The sequence below is a fragment of the Trachurus trachurus genome, assembly GCF_905171665.1.
Source record: "Trachurus trachurus genome assembly, chromosome: 18".
Lineage (NCBI taxonomy): Eukaryota > Metazoa > Chordata > Actinopteri > Carangiformes > Carangidae > Trachurus > Trachurus trachurus.
The window spans coordinates 18,388,754-18,400,996 of record NC_139909.1 but is presented as its reverse complement, the minus strand read 5'-3'; the positions used below and the strand labels follow the sequence as shown (position 1 = coordinate 18,400,996).

The window sequence follows — 12,243 nt, the reverse complement described above, 5'->3', positions numbered from 1 at the left end:
TGGGCTGCAATTATGCAACTTGGTGCACATAACAGGATATTATGGAGACCACTGGGGATAATTACCACTTGTTTTGTTTCCTTGTGAGCACAATATAATTATCTCTTGAACTCGCATAACAAGCCTTCACACAACAATATTCCTGTAAGCGCAAGAAAAGATATATTTAAACCAAATGGCTATAAAATATTTATTGTCTGACTTATCATGTTGACATTGGGAAATGAGAACTTTTTTTTTTTATCCGTTAAAGTTTTTTTTTTCAGCTAATAATGTTGACTTCGCCTTTTTAAAAAAAGGCTAAATCTATATTTGCTTTCAGCCTGTCTTGACCTTGGAGCACGCTCCTCGCCACGCGTTTTCCACTCCTCTTGCAAAGCCATCATAAACAATCCTCAACTGCTAATTATGCGCTGACAACTGTGCGGCATAAATCAGCAGCCAGCTAATGAATTCCCACAGATTTTATGTGTGCGTGTGAAAAGACAGAAAGAGAGTGGGGTGGTAGAAACGGAGAAAGCACTCTTGTTTTTGCTGAAATCTCCAGGACTCAGTCTGTATTTTCACTTATTGTGCTCGCCCCCACATGGCGAGTGGCAGGGAATGACTGAGCGATGGCTGTGCCGGCTGTGTGCAACAATTAGTGTCTGGAAATAAGAGAATGAACGAGGAGCAAGGAGACAGGGGGGATATAGTCCGTGAAACAGAGATCATTAAACGATGAATGGATTTTATTTGGATTGCTGCACGTTGGAGAAAGCATTCGATATTTAATGGAATAATTTAAATATAAGAGAATGAACAATCTCACAGAACATTTACTTGAAGTAAAACCACAGGACTTCTGGATTAACACTGTACAGAATGTTAGAGACATGAAGGTCTGTCTTACCTGTTCAGGTGATTCATGAAGCACAGCAATGGGGTGAATCATCCATGAAGAGAAATCCATTATTCCCCATTCATTTCCTTGTTATAAAGCTGTTCTTACCGACCATAAATTAGTAAATACTGTACATATTATGTAAAAAATTATTATTCTGACTTTGTATCTATTTTGCTATGTTTACACCTGGTATCCGCATCACTCTGGACTTGAAGCTCCTAAAAGACTTTTTGAAATTATGCTGACCCTATTTTAGTTTGAAAACCCCAAGGTTGTAGAGACATTTGGAAACAAAGACGTAGACACGCTCATTCACCCTCCATGATTGGTCTTATTGAATGCATTAAACAGTGCTGAATGGAACATGGGTAAATGATAATCCTTACTGACCTTCTCTTCATTGCTAGCAGACATTGTGCGAATAAAACCCTATACGACTGCCTTTGCAATTGCATTGTTACAGAAAACACTATGGACAAATAAAGCAACTAAAAAGAACTTTAATTTTGTGTTGATTTTGGCGACCCCTATGGACAAAAGCGATAGGTTTCTCTTTGTGGATCCTATCCCAGTATCAGCCATGATTCAAATATAGTGATGAAATTGAGCCTGTTTTCTGGCTAGCGTAGCAATAACACAATGCTAAATTATAGCCATGTCATGTCAGGTGTGCCATCTCCTCCGGTCTGAGTTCTGTAAATCGTTTCGTCCAGTGGACCGACCCGACCACTGCCTCCCGAAGGTATAGAGTTACACTATTTAGAAATAGCTCATCTTCCCACCGATGGCCTCGTTTGCTGTTGTAGGTCATACAGAGACATCATACTACGATCTCTCTGCTTTGGAGGAGTTTCATGGTAACATGCTATAAACCAAATGAAGTTTTTCACATTTTCCGTGACATATTGTATCTCGGGAGATACAATTTTTCCCGGGACAGCTGATGGAAAAAAGAGAACAATTCCGGGAAAAACGGGACGGGTTGCAACTCTACCTCTGTCTGACATGAAAAACAGCAATGTAGCTAATATTACCATTCTCTTTCTCAAACACTGGGGTAGACCTACTGTATACGCTTAGCACATGTTGGTTGGTGTTCTTGTTGCTAAGTGCTGTATCTCGTGCAGGGCCGTTGTATAGGGGAGAAAGGTGATGATAATTCTAGGGGCCCAGCGCCCAGTAGGGCCCACAAAAAACCCCAGTAGTCTAATCTTTGTATGACTGAATTATTCTGCATAAGACCCTGACTAATACTCATAGTAACGCTGTATTAGCATCAAAACAAAGTAGGCTAAATAAAAAATGATAATACATGCGTAGTCTAAGAAAAAAAGTGGAAAAGTCAGGGGCCCACTTTAGTATTCTTTCTGGGGCCCCAGAATTCCTAGCAACGGCCCTGATCTGTGCTGTTAGTGTTGTTGCCAAGTGCCGTATCTACCCAGCATGCGCCGCGCTTTGTCCCGTCAAAGTCACGTGTGCCAGCAAGGTCTATTGAAATGCACATTTAGTTTCTCAACACCCTGATATTGTCCATTTGAATACAGTGATATTCCACCTCAGATATTCTTCAGGCTCACCAGTGGACCAACAGTTTGGCACAATGCATATTGCAGCATATGGGTGTGTGGGGAGTTTAAATGCAATTGTGGCTTGATGGTAATGTTAGGGAGACCATAAAAATAGAGCTGTTAAAGTGCACCGGCTGTCTTACACAATGATTTATTCAGATTAGATACAGGAACATGTAGCAGCCGCACGGACACTCGCAGGATTAAGCTGTACGTAACTGGACTCTGGCTGTGTGCTGAATACCTATACACTGCATTTGTTTGTTTTCCGCAGGAGCAGCAGTGTGCAGGAGCTTCAGGACAGCCTTCAAAAAGACACACACAGGAGCCATGCTGTGAATCAAACTGTGCGTTGCTGCATTTTGAAAAAAATAAGAGACTCCCACTAAGGGCAGTCGTTATTTTCAATTGTCTGGATCGCCCCCACACAACCGTGGAGTTGCTTCCAGGTTGCGCAGCCCTGTCTGGTATGAATAAGCTACAGTCCACTGACATTTCTGCAAATGCCATTGATTGGATGTGGTGATGTATTGTCAGCAGACCACCAGGATTTTTTTTTTTTTCAGATGCTGCCTTTTGAAATCCCATTTACCTCATGACAGCTGAGGAAAAACGCTTAATAAATGCAATTGTGCAAACATTGCTGCCCAAGTGCTGCAGCTCTTCTCCTCTCTTTGTCTCTGTCTTTCTCTTCCTCTCAGCTTGTGTCTTTGTCTTCCCGGATTTCACTCCTAATCTTCCCTCACACCCCCTCCTCCCCACCACGCCATTACTCTATTTTGCTCTTACTGCTCTTTCTCTTTTTTAATTCACCATCCCTTTTTTCACTTCCTGACCAACAACCTTGTCTCTCTCTCCCTCTCTCTCTCTCTTCTTTCCTCTTTCTCTCCCCAGCTCTTGACATGAGTGAAGAGGCCCGCTGAGATAAAACACAATGTCAGAGCATGCCTCAGCTCTCTCCGCTGAGTGGGAAAATTGACTGGGATTGTCTATGGCAGTCCCCACTTGCAGCATTCTGTGGCCCGTGATGCTTAAAGTGCTTTGCTAATTAGTTTTCTCTCTGTCCCTCCCTCCACCCAGCACACACATTCTCTCTCTCTCTCTCTCTTGCTCTCTTTCTCCCTCTCACAGACACACATTACAATAGTCTCTCTCGTCCTTTTTTGTGCTGCCTTGTTCCTTTGCCATAGTCTATCCATTATGTAACGTGTGTGTGGAAAGTGCGGATGCACCTTCTCAAGGGTTTTTTCTGTGCGTGGCTTTGCATGTCACACAAGCAATGTCTCTTTCTATATTTGCCTAAGCAGCACATGAAGGCAGCAGTGGGGGCAGAGGCTAGCACAGCAGAATGACACAACGAGATAGCATATGACAGGCCGCAGTACTTGTTGGAAGGGGAGTCGAGTAAAAAAAAAAAAAGAAAAGAAAGAAAGAAGCTAAAGCCAGTATGAACCTGCTATTGGCCCCAATTTGGTCAGCAGTTATGTGCTTTAGTGGTTGACTCATATATAATCTCACACATGCCATGTTCACGATATCATGTATAAACATATCTAATTGCGCTTTTCCACTACACAGTCACGGCACGCCACGGCTCGGTAAAGGTGCTTTTCCACTACAGCTGAGTTCTCTAGTTCCTCCTCAGGAACATCTTAATTTGTGGCCGTGGTGACAGTATAGCCAGAAAAAAATCCTGAATGTTTTTTGGCTCTCTCCCACTCTAACGATGATGTCACGCACTCTAATCTCTGCTCGTTAGACACAATACACACCCATTATAAAGTTGGATTTTGTCAAAAATGTTAATGATTTTAAAACTGCCAAAAATCTGAAACTGTTGAATTTATCAATAAGCTGAGTAATAGAGGAATACGTTAAACGTATGTGAACATTTTAGAAGTTGAATGAAGTCTGTAGGAGACAGTATGCTGAACTTATAGAGGTTTAAAGAAGCAGAGGATTTGAAGAGTTTGAAAACTGTTTCAATTTATTTCTTATGGGACAAAAAAATAAGAAAATTTTGAATAATTTAAAAAGTATAAATAGTATGAAAGAGAAAAGTCATACCAGAATTGTCCAGAAAAAGCTGCACGTTTTGATATATGAATTGTTGAAATAGCACAAAGTATGAAGGACTACTTAGATGCAGAAAAAGAGTGGAAGAAAAGAAAATGGCCGAACGGAATAACAATAGTGTGAAATGCTGAATCCGCATTCACACTAATAATAAAAGCGCTGTATGAATGTACGTGTGAATTGAATGGGAGTAGTAGTGTAAAGCACTTTAAGTGGTTGTGGAGAGTAGAAAAACACTATATAATAGCGAGTCCATTTACCATAAATCTGCTGCACAAACCTGTTGTGAAAGCGTATCGGTGAGCTGTAAAACCAAAACAATGAGCTGAAAGATGCTAAAAATGCTGCACAGAGTTGAAGGGGGCAATAGAGTTCTGTGGCTTCATAGCTACAAATGGCTCCATTTGATCCCTCTTTGATATAAAATATCTATTATGGAGGCTTTAAAGATGGGTGCACTCAAGCAACATCAGTTTATTTGAAAATTATACATCAGTTTATAATAATTTGGGGCTAGGGACAAAGACTGTGTATTGTTCACGTTGAATTTCCTGCATCAAATGACATAGGCATCTAGAAACCATTTGTTTTTCGTCTCAGTTCTCACATCTTTCCCTCCCGAACCCCATCCTCCACTTCGTTTCCTCCTATCCTCTCATTACAAGAGCTGCAGGAGGGACAATGAAGCTGTGATGCCTCATTGAAATGTTGCCCCCATCCTGAGTATCACTTCCTGGGTTCCTCGCCATGACACTTTCCGGGCCTACACTCATTATCGATCCCCATCGACCCAAATTGTTCATTCGCTGTGGTCTTTGTCTGAGAACAGCAGGTTAAAGCTCTCTGTTCCCATCTGCATTTTGATGCACTAACAAAACACGTGAAGCTGGTTCAGTCAGATCAATGTAAACTAACAAGAGACATGTTTTTGTCAAATACATCAAGTCTGCAGCAAAGCTAAAAACAGACTGTAATTCTCTCCACAAACAGTGAGAATCTGGGCTCGGCACCAACCCACAGTTAAATAAATAGCGCCGTTACCGTGAGCTGTTAGTTGTTAGGAGCATTGTTAGCAAATATGCAACACAACATGAACCCTCGCTGAATATTGTGAGCGTTTATAGAAGCTGGGAAGTGGTATTTCAGGAACGATCCTCACTATCATTTTTCTCTGTTGCCATCAGCTACAGTAGGCCCTACACTGGGAAATGTTCAGTCTCACTTTTGAGAGCTGGCTGTCAGTCATTGTGTGCCCTGCGAACCTTGTTAGCAGAGATGCTACGGGCTGCAGCAGCTTATGGAGCATTCAGAGCTGTTAATGAATGTACGGCATCTGTTACAGATTGTATGAATGGGGTTGGACGAAGTGAAACATTGTGGACGTGTTATTCTGATATGTAAATAAAATTATGATAAATAGTGGGCCAGAAGGAGTTCATTATTGTTGATTGTCCACCATCTTACCAAGAGTTAGCTAGATGATAGTTGACACAATTAGCTTAGCCTAAAATCAAAGGGAAGCTGAGTTTCATATTAGGAATGGGAATTTTTTTTACTTTATTGTATTCAGATTTACTCCCGTTTGATGACGTTGTGTGCAACCATGCTCTCGCAGCCCAGCTCACGTAATAGGCACCTGCGTGCCGACCTCTTGGCTCACGTGAAGAACAATAACAAGCATGGCGGAAGGTGGAGCTGAGAGCGAGTAGCTCGTTGCTAAACAAGACTCCAGCATTTGAATAAATGTTGAGTCTGTTCTCACATTTTAAACTTGTTTGATTTGAGTCATTACAGTTTTGCAGTACAGGTGAATTGGTATTTTTTATCGTCACTTTTATCGTAAATGCCAGAAATTATCGTGATACATTTTTTAGTCCATATCGGCCATATTAATGGCGATGTTAGGCCTACTGTACTGTATGTGACAGTTGAGGTTCCTGTCACTATGCCTCCAATTGATCATGCGCCCTGGCTACTTGGCCAAAGGGATGTCCCTTTGGGTGACTGGCAAGCGCACATGACTCTTACCCGGGAGGTGTGGGTTCAATCCCCGCCCGGGCCCTCTTCACCTTGCCACATTCTGGCGTTGTTGGCAGGATCCATGTAGCACTAGGGGTGGGTCCATGGATTCCTAATATGTGGCAGCCTGCGCGGAAGCACGAGGACGTGCTTGTGAAAAGAGGGGGAGAGATGTGACAGTTGAGGTTCCTGTCACTATGCCTCCAATTGATCATGCGCCCTGGCTACTTGGCCAAAGGGATGTCCCTTTGGGTGACTGGCAAGCGCGCGTGACTCTACCCGGGAGGTGTGGGTTCAATCCCCGCCCGGGCCCTCTTCACCTTGCCACATGTAGCTCTGTGGCAAAGTGTTGGCTTTGATGAGGTGGCTGGATTCTCAGAGGGAAATGGTGACAGGGTGGATTTTGTCGCGGTAGAAGTGTTGTTCTCACTGTGTGGCTTCAACTCACCGATCACTACAGCTGAGAGTGAAGCCAGAGACACAGAGAAGAGTAAATGAATATCGTATCAAAACATCATAAAAAAGTAATACAAAGAGCAATATAAAAATAATGCCTCTAACTCATTATGAAGCCATAGCCTACTTACAGTTCAGTGTCTCGTTAACTTAACTGTTCACACACATTGCTCTGCTCTTACTAACAATGGAAAAATATATAATAACAGATGAAAACAATTGATAACTGAAAAGTACTTTACTTTTCTATCTTATCTGCAAGTTTTAGTGATGCACTTAGTGGAAGCTTTTATAGTTTTATTTAGTAAGTCCACTCCATAGTCTATGCTTTATCAAGATGTTCCTTTTATCTTAGTTTCTATTTGCTAGAGCTACTTTGCAATTAATTGATGAGATCAGACTTCAGTAAATATTCAGGCTAATTCAGTTCATTTTTTCATGTTAACTTGAACTGCAGTGAACTTTGAGGCAGTTTTGTACTTTCTTGGCATGGCCAAACATCAACTGTGTGTCAGTGTATGATTTTCAGACACCAAACAAAATAAGTTTAAGTTGTTATCTCGTAAGTGACTGAGCTCTGGCAGTTAAGAAGCAGTTAGCAAGATTTTGAAGACATTTTTTTTCTCAACATCCTCAGTAAAACCCTTTTATTGAATTAAATAATTAGTTGCGTTAGCGTTCCAGTTGAAAATTCCAACTTGGAAAATCCGACAAATGGAACACGCCATTATGCTGCGTTCGAGACAGGTCGGAACTCTGAGCTTTCCCAGTTGAAAACTGGGAGTGAGTTCCACTTTAAAGCGTTCGAGATGCACCAGGTCAAAATAACCAAAAACATGGCGGACTGGAACAAACTTTGCATTCAAAGTGCTTCATGTCAGGCATAAAAACATTACGAAGGGCACAAAAACAATTTTAAAAAGAACTTTTTAATGTATTTTGGCATTTAAATGCATTTAATTGATATTTTACCATTGACTGTGTGGTTCTGCCCGGGTGCAGATTGTTGTGTGACGTCAGACAACTGATGCTCGGCGAAGTCGGGGTAGATTTTTTTTCTCCGACTTCACCAAGTCAGAGCTCCGACATCAGGTGGCGTTCGATTGCACTTCTTCAAGTTGGAGGTCGGAAAGATCCGAGTTGTCTCGAACGCAGCATTAGATAAGACAATTATTATTAGGCAACAACAGTGGCTTTGCTGTGTGGTGGAAATGTGGTGCAAATACAGATGGCAAGAAAAAAATGAGCATATAAATGATATCTACAATCCTATCCCACATATGTTTCACACATGTTATGTAATCTCATCCGAAAGCAACACCAGTTTCAGAGGAAAAGAAAATTCCCATTTAATTAATAATAAACAAAACAGAGCCAGCGATGAGGTAACAGAGCGGGCAATAAAGCAGTTAGTCACTGTTAACCCCCTGTACACATGCTGGTCTGTCTTCTGAAAGCACTTCCCCTCCTGTTATCACACCCAAACCTCCGAAGAGCAAGCTGACACATTTTCCCAACCCAACACACACAAATACACAACCGACCACCCCCTTTCTCAGTTTTGCTGCACACACACACTTGCCGCTGCGTCAAAGCACTCTGCGTGAACAGGCAGATTGCTGCGATAGCTAATGAATTGTGCTGTCAGGGAAGTAACAGATTTATTTACATCTAGAAATGGATATCTCCTCCACCCAATCCTAGAGAGCTGAGCGGGTGGAGCTTCTGCGCTATAGGGCTTGCTAATGGATCAGGCAAAAGAAATGAAGGGAGGGAAAAAAATAACATGGAGAAATATCCAGGAAACAGCATGAGGCCGGACAGCGTGCTGTTTCGCTGCACCACTGGAAATTGGAGAGAAAATAAAATAGCCAGAGGATGGAGAGAAGTAAGTTGAAGGGTATTAGTTGAAAATCCACTTTAAGAGGTGGCGAGCTGCAGACACACGCCTTCACACATGCACACACACACACATACCACACACACCACACAGAGTGGCCTTGGAGGCAGGTAGACAGCAACACATATCTGCCTTATCTGGCCTATTTAATGGTGTTTCTGGATAAAGGATCGCACAAAAACACACACAACTTGTCGACTGTATCTCTACCATATCTGAAAGGTCTGTTCTCGGAGGGGGAGAAATGGTGCAAACCAAAATGAATATAGAAGAGTTAAAAAAAAAAGGAAACTGAATTTTAACAGGGTTGTGAGGGCAATATGAGAGGGCGGAGATAAAAATCAGTCTCCAAAAAGGATGTAGGGTGTTTACTATATATGTATGTGTGTGGGTGTGTGTGTGTGTGTGTGTATGGCTGGTATCATCATCAGTTGGCAGCTATGCTCAGACCTGTCACAAGGTTTTATGTCAGACGACCAAATGCTTGCAAACACACACTTGCACAAACACACCCTTCCTAACACAACGTGCAGACCAGCCAGGAGAGAGAGAAAAATAAGGGAGGAGGAGAGAGAGAGAGAGAGAGACGGAACAGGTAAATTAAAGGGGGAAAAAAACACCAGTCGGAGGAGAGGTAATCTGTTTTTCATCTCTCTCTCTGGAAATCTCAATCCATCTTTTGATCTGTTTCTTATATCCCTGTGTCTCTCCCGGACTGTCTTTGTCTTGTGGAGATTCTGCATGTGTGTGTGTGTGTGTTTGTGAAATATGAAACAAAAAAAAACATGTAGCTCCGTGTGTTGTTGTATTGTAAGTAGTGATGTCACGATTACAAATTTTCTTGGTACGATTGTTGTCAGAGAAATAATCACGGTGTTACGATTATCACGATTATTATGCATTAATTAATTTACTAGATACATTTCGAGTATCTATTTATATATGACTAATTATTAACCCACAGGGGAAGCGTTTGAAATATTCAGGTCATAAATTGTTAGCTATACCAAATGTTCACGTTTATTTTAATCGTTTTTTGTTTTATTTGTTTGTTTTTTTAAATACAAATGACACGCTAACATTTAAAGTCCTACCAATTCAATGTTACGTTAGTTAAGTGGACCAGTATCTGAGCATTTACCTTTATTTTGGCACACATCTGCCGATATGGTTCCGACATAATCTTTTTTGGGAAGTAACGGTATTTAGGAATCTTTACGATTAATTAATTGTGGCGTTTAATACCGCGATTAATTGTGAAAACAAGTAATCGTGACATCCCTAATTGTAAGTTATTTCAAGAAAATGAATCTGCACTGCACTGTTCCCAGTTCAGCTCCGTACCGAAACAGACAGCACACACTTGCTTTTTTATTATTATTATTAATCTGACAAAGGTGCAGCTCACTGCTAATCAGGGTGCAATGTAGCATGGTGTAAAATTAAACACCTACAACACAGCGAGAACAGTGTTGGAGAGGGCAGGAAAGGACGAGCCTCCAGCTGTGTGTGTGTGTCTGTGTCTGTGTGAGCGTGCGTGTTCTTGGATGTTATCAGTCATGTCGGCTGCTGGCCACAGATGAGGTCATTAGGCCCTTTAGCAAGGCAGATTTCTTCCCTCCTGTCCGCTTCTGTTAATAAATCTCCTCGGATGCTTGCATGTTGTGCACAGTTGTTTGTGTGTGTGTGTGTGTGTGTGCATGCAAGTTTGTGCGTGCCATTTGTTCAATGTGTGCAAATGCATGTGTAACAAATGGCTTATGCAATGATTGTAGGCTGTATGTATTTGTGTTGGCACATGCCTGTCCACAGTTGTGTGTCTGGGGGAATCCCTCTCTCGGTGCGTGTGTGTGTGCTGCATTAGCCGTGTCTGTGTGTTTGTGCAGCGAGGACTTTGTCTGGTTGCATTTCGGTGAAGCGGCCTGGGGAGTCAGTGCAGCTAATTCTGTCTCGCCATGGCAATTTGTGTGTGTGTGTTTTGTGTGTGTGCATTTGTGTACATCAGCATGAAGTCTTGCATTGTTTGCGAATGGCATAAAACACTCAGTGGACATCCATGCTAACAAATTAGCATAGATTATTTATCGCTGGCTGTGGTGTTTGCTTTCATGATTTGTTGTGTTTGCAGCAATTCTTTGTGTTTGTTTGTTGTTTGAGACCCAGACTGAGGGAGCCACTGTCTGTGTGCCTGAGATGTGTGCATGCATTTTAATCACTGTGTATTAAAAGGCCCCTCACACCCTCAGGTTGAAAGCAGGCAGAGCCGTGTGGCGGGAGGCTACCTGTGAGTGGCTGCATGCTAACGGTGAAGCTAGCGCCACAGTTAGCATAACACACCGAGGTACATTTAAAGAGGAACTAAGCAGGATTTCTCCCGTGGTTATGCTACATTTTTGCCTTAATTAAAAAGCTCTGGAGTAATTGTGATAGTTAAAGGTACATTGTGTAAGTTCTCCTGTTATCTATTCACGAAAATCGATTATTTCGTTCAAAAGTACGTTTTTCATTCATCAGTAATTACCCCCATCAACAAACTAAAGTGTTCCGGTAAGCTCTGAATTTGCCGTTCATATCAATCATACATCAAGCGGGTAAGCTCGGTGGTGGCTGACATGTCGTGTCGCCATGTTTTTACGTTCAGTGGCAGCGTGACGGTAGGAAACCACGGAAACTCACCAGAGACACCGGAGCTGTCGGCTCAGGTCGAGATGGCGTCTGTGAAAAGTCACCGCGGTGCAGTGAGGACTGTGAGGACTGCACCTGAATGCTGCATTCAGGTGCAGTCGGAAAAACGGCCGTCGGTAACAAACCAGATGTCATTTTAGTCACAGAAGTCGAGAGAAAGCCGGTAAAACGTGGGTCAGGTCAACAATACGACATTGCCATGACGACATATTGTCACGTGTATTGTTTTGCCTCTAGCTGACGGGCCACTAGTTTACATAAAGGCTTGTTTAAGCCGTTACCTGCAGCGGCTGTTGTCCGTCTGCCATCTAACCGATTTCACGTGAATGCAGCATGAAAAATACGACTGAGTTGCTTGCGATCTACAACCGCACCGCGAGATGGGAGTAAGTCCTACACAATGTACCTTTAACTACATGACTTGTGACTTATTACGAGTGAGAACGGAGGCTCTCTGTCTTCACCTGGCGTCTCACAGCTGAAAATCAACCTTGCAGTGTAGGCCGCCCCGGTGTCCCAGCTCTCATCTCTGCAGCACCACGACACAAACGCGCTCTGTAACCCCTAATCTTTTGTTTATGACGGTTAAGACTACACAAACACACACGTAGGAACATCGTAGCTATATGTTATGTAACATTATCCACTGCTCC

At 42.4% G+C, this 12,243-nt stretch overlaps 1 protein-coding gene across 1 annotated transcript in view; it reads left to right on the top strand.

Moving 5' to 3' along the window:
* Nucleotides 1-9,669, top strand: part of rell1 (RELT like 1) — a 155,540-nt gene extending 145,871 nt beyond the window's left edge. The window contains exon 9 of the transcript XR_014596208.1: nt 9,640-9,669. The gene's annotated coding sequence lies outside the window, so the exon portion shown is untranslated. The remainder of the gene's footprint in view (nt 1-9,639) is intronic.
* The last annotated feature ends 2,574 nt before the right edge of the window (nt 9,670-12,243 follow it).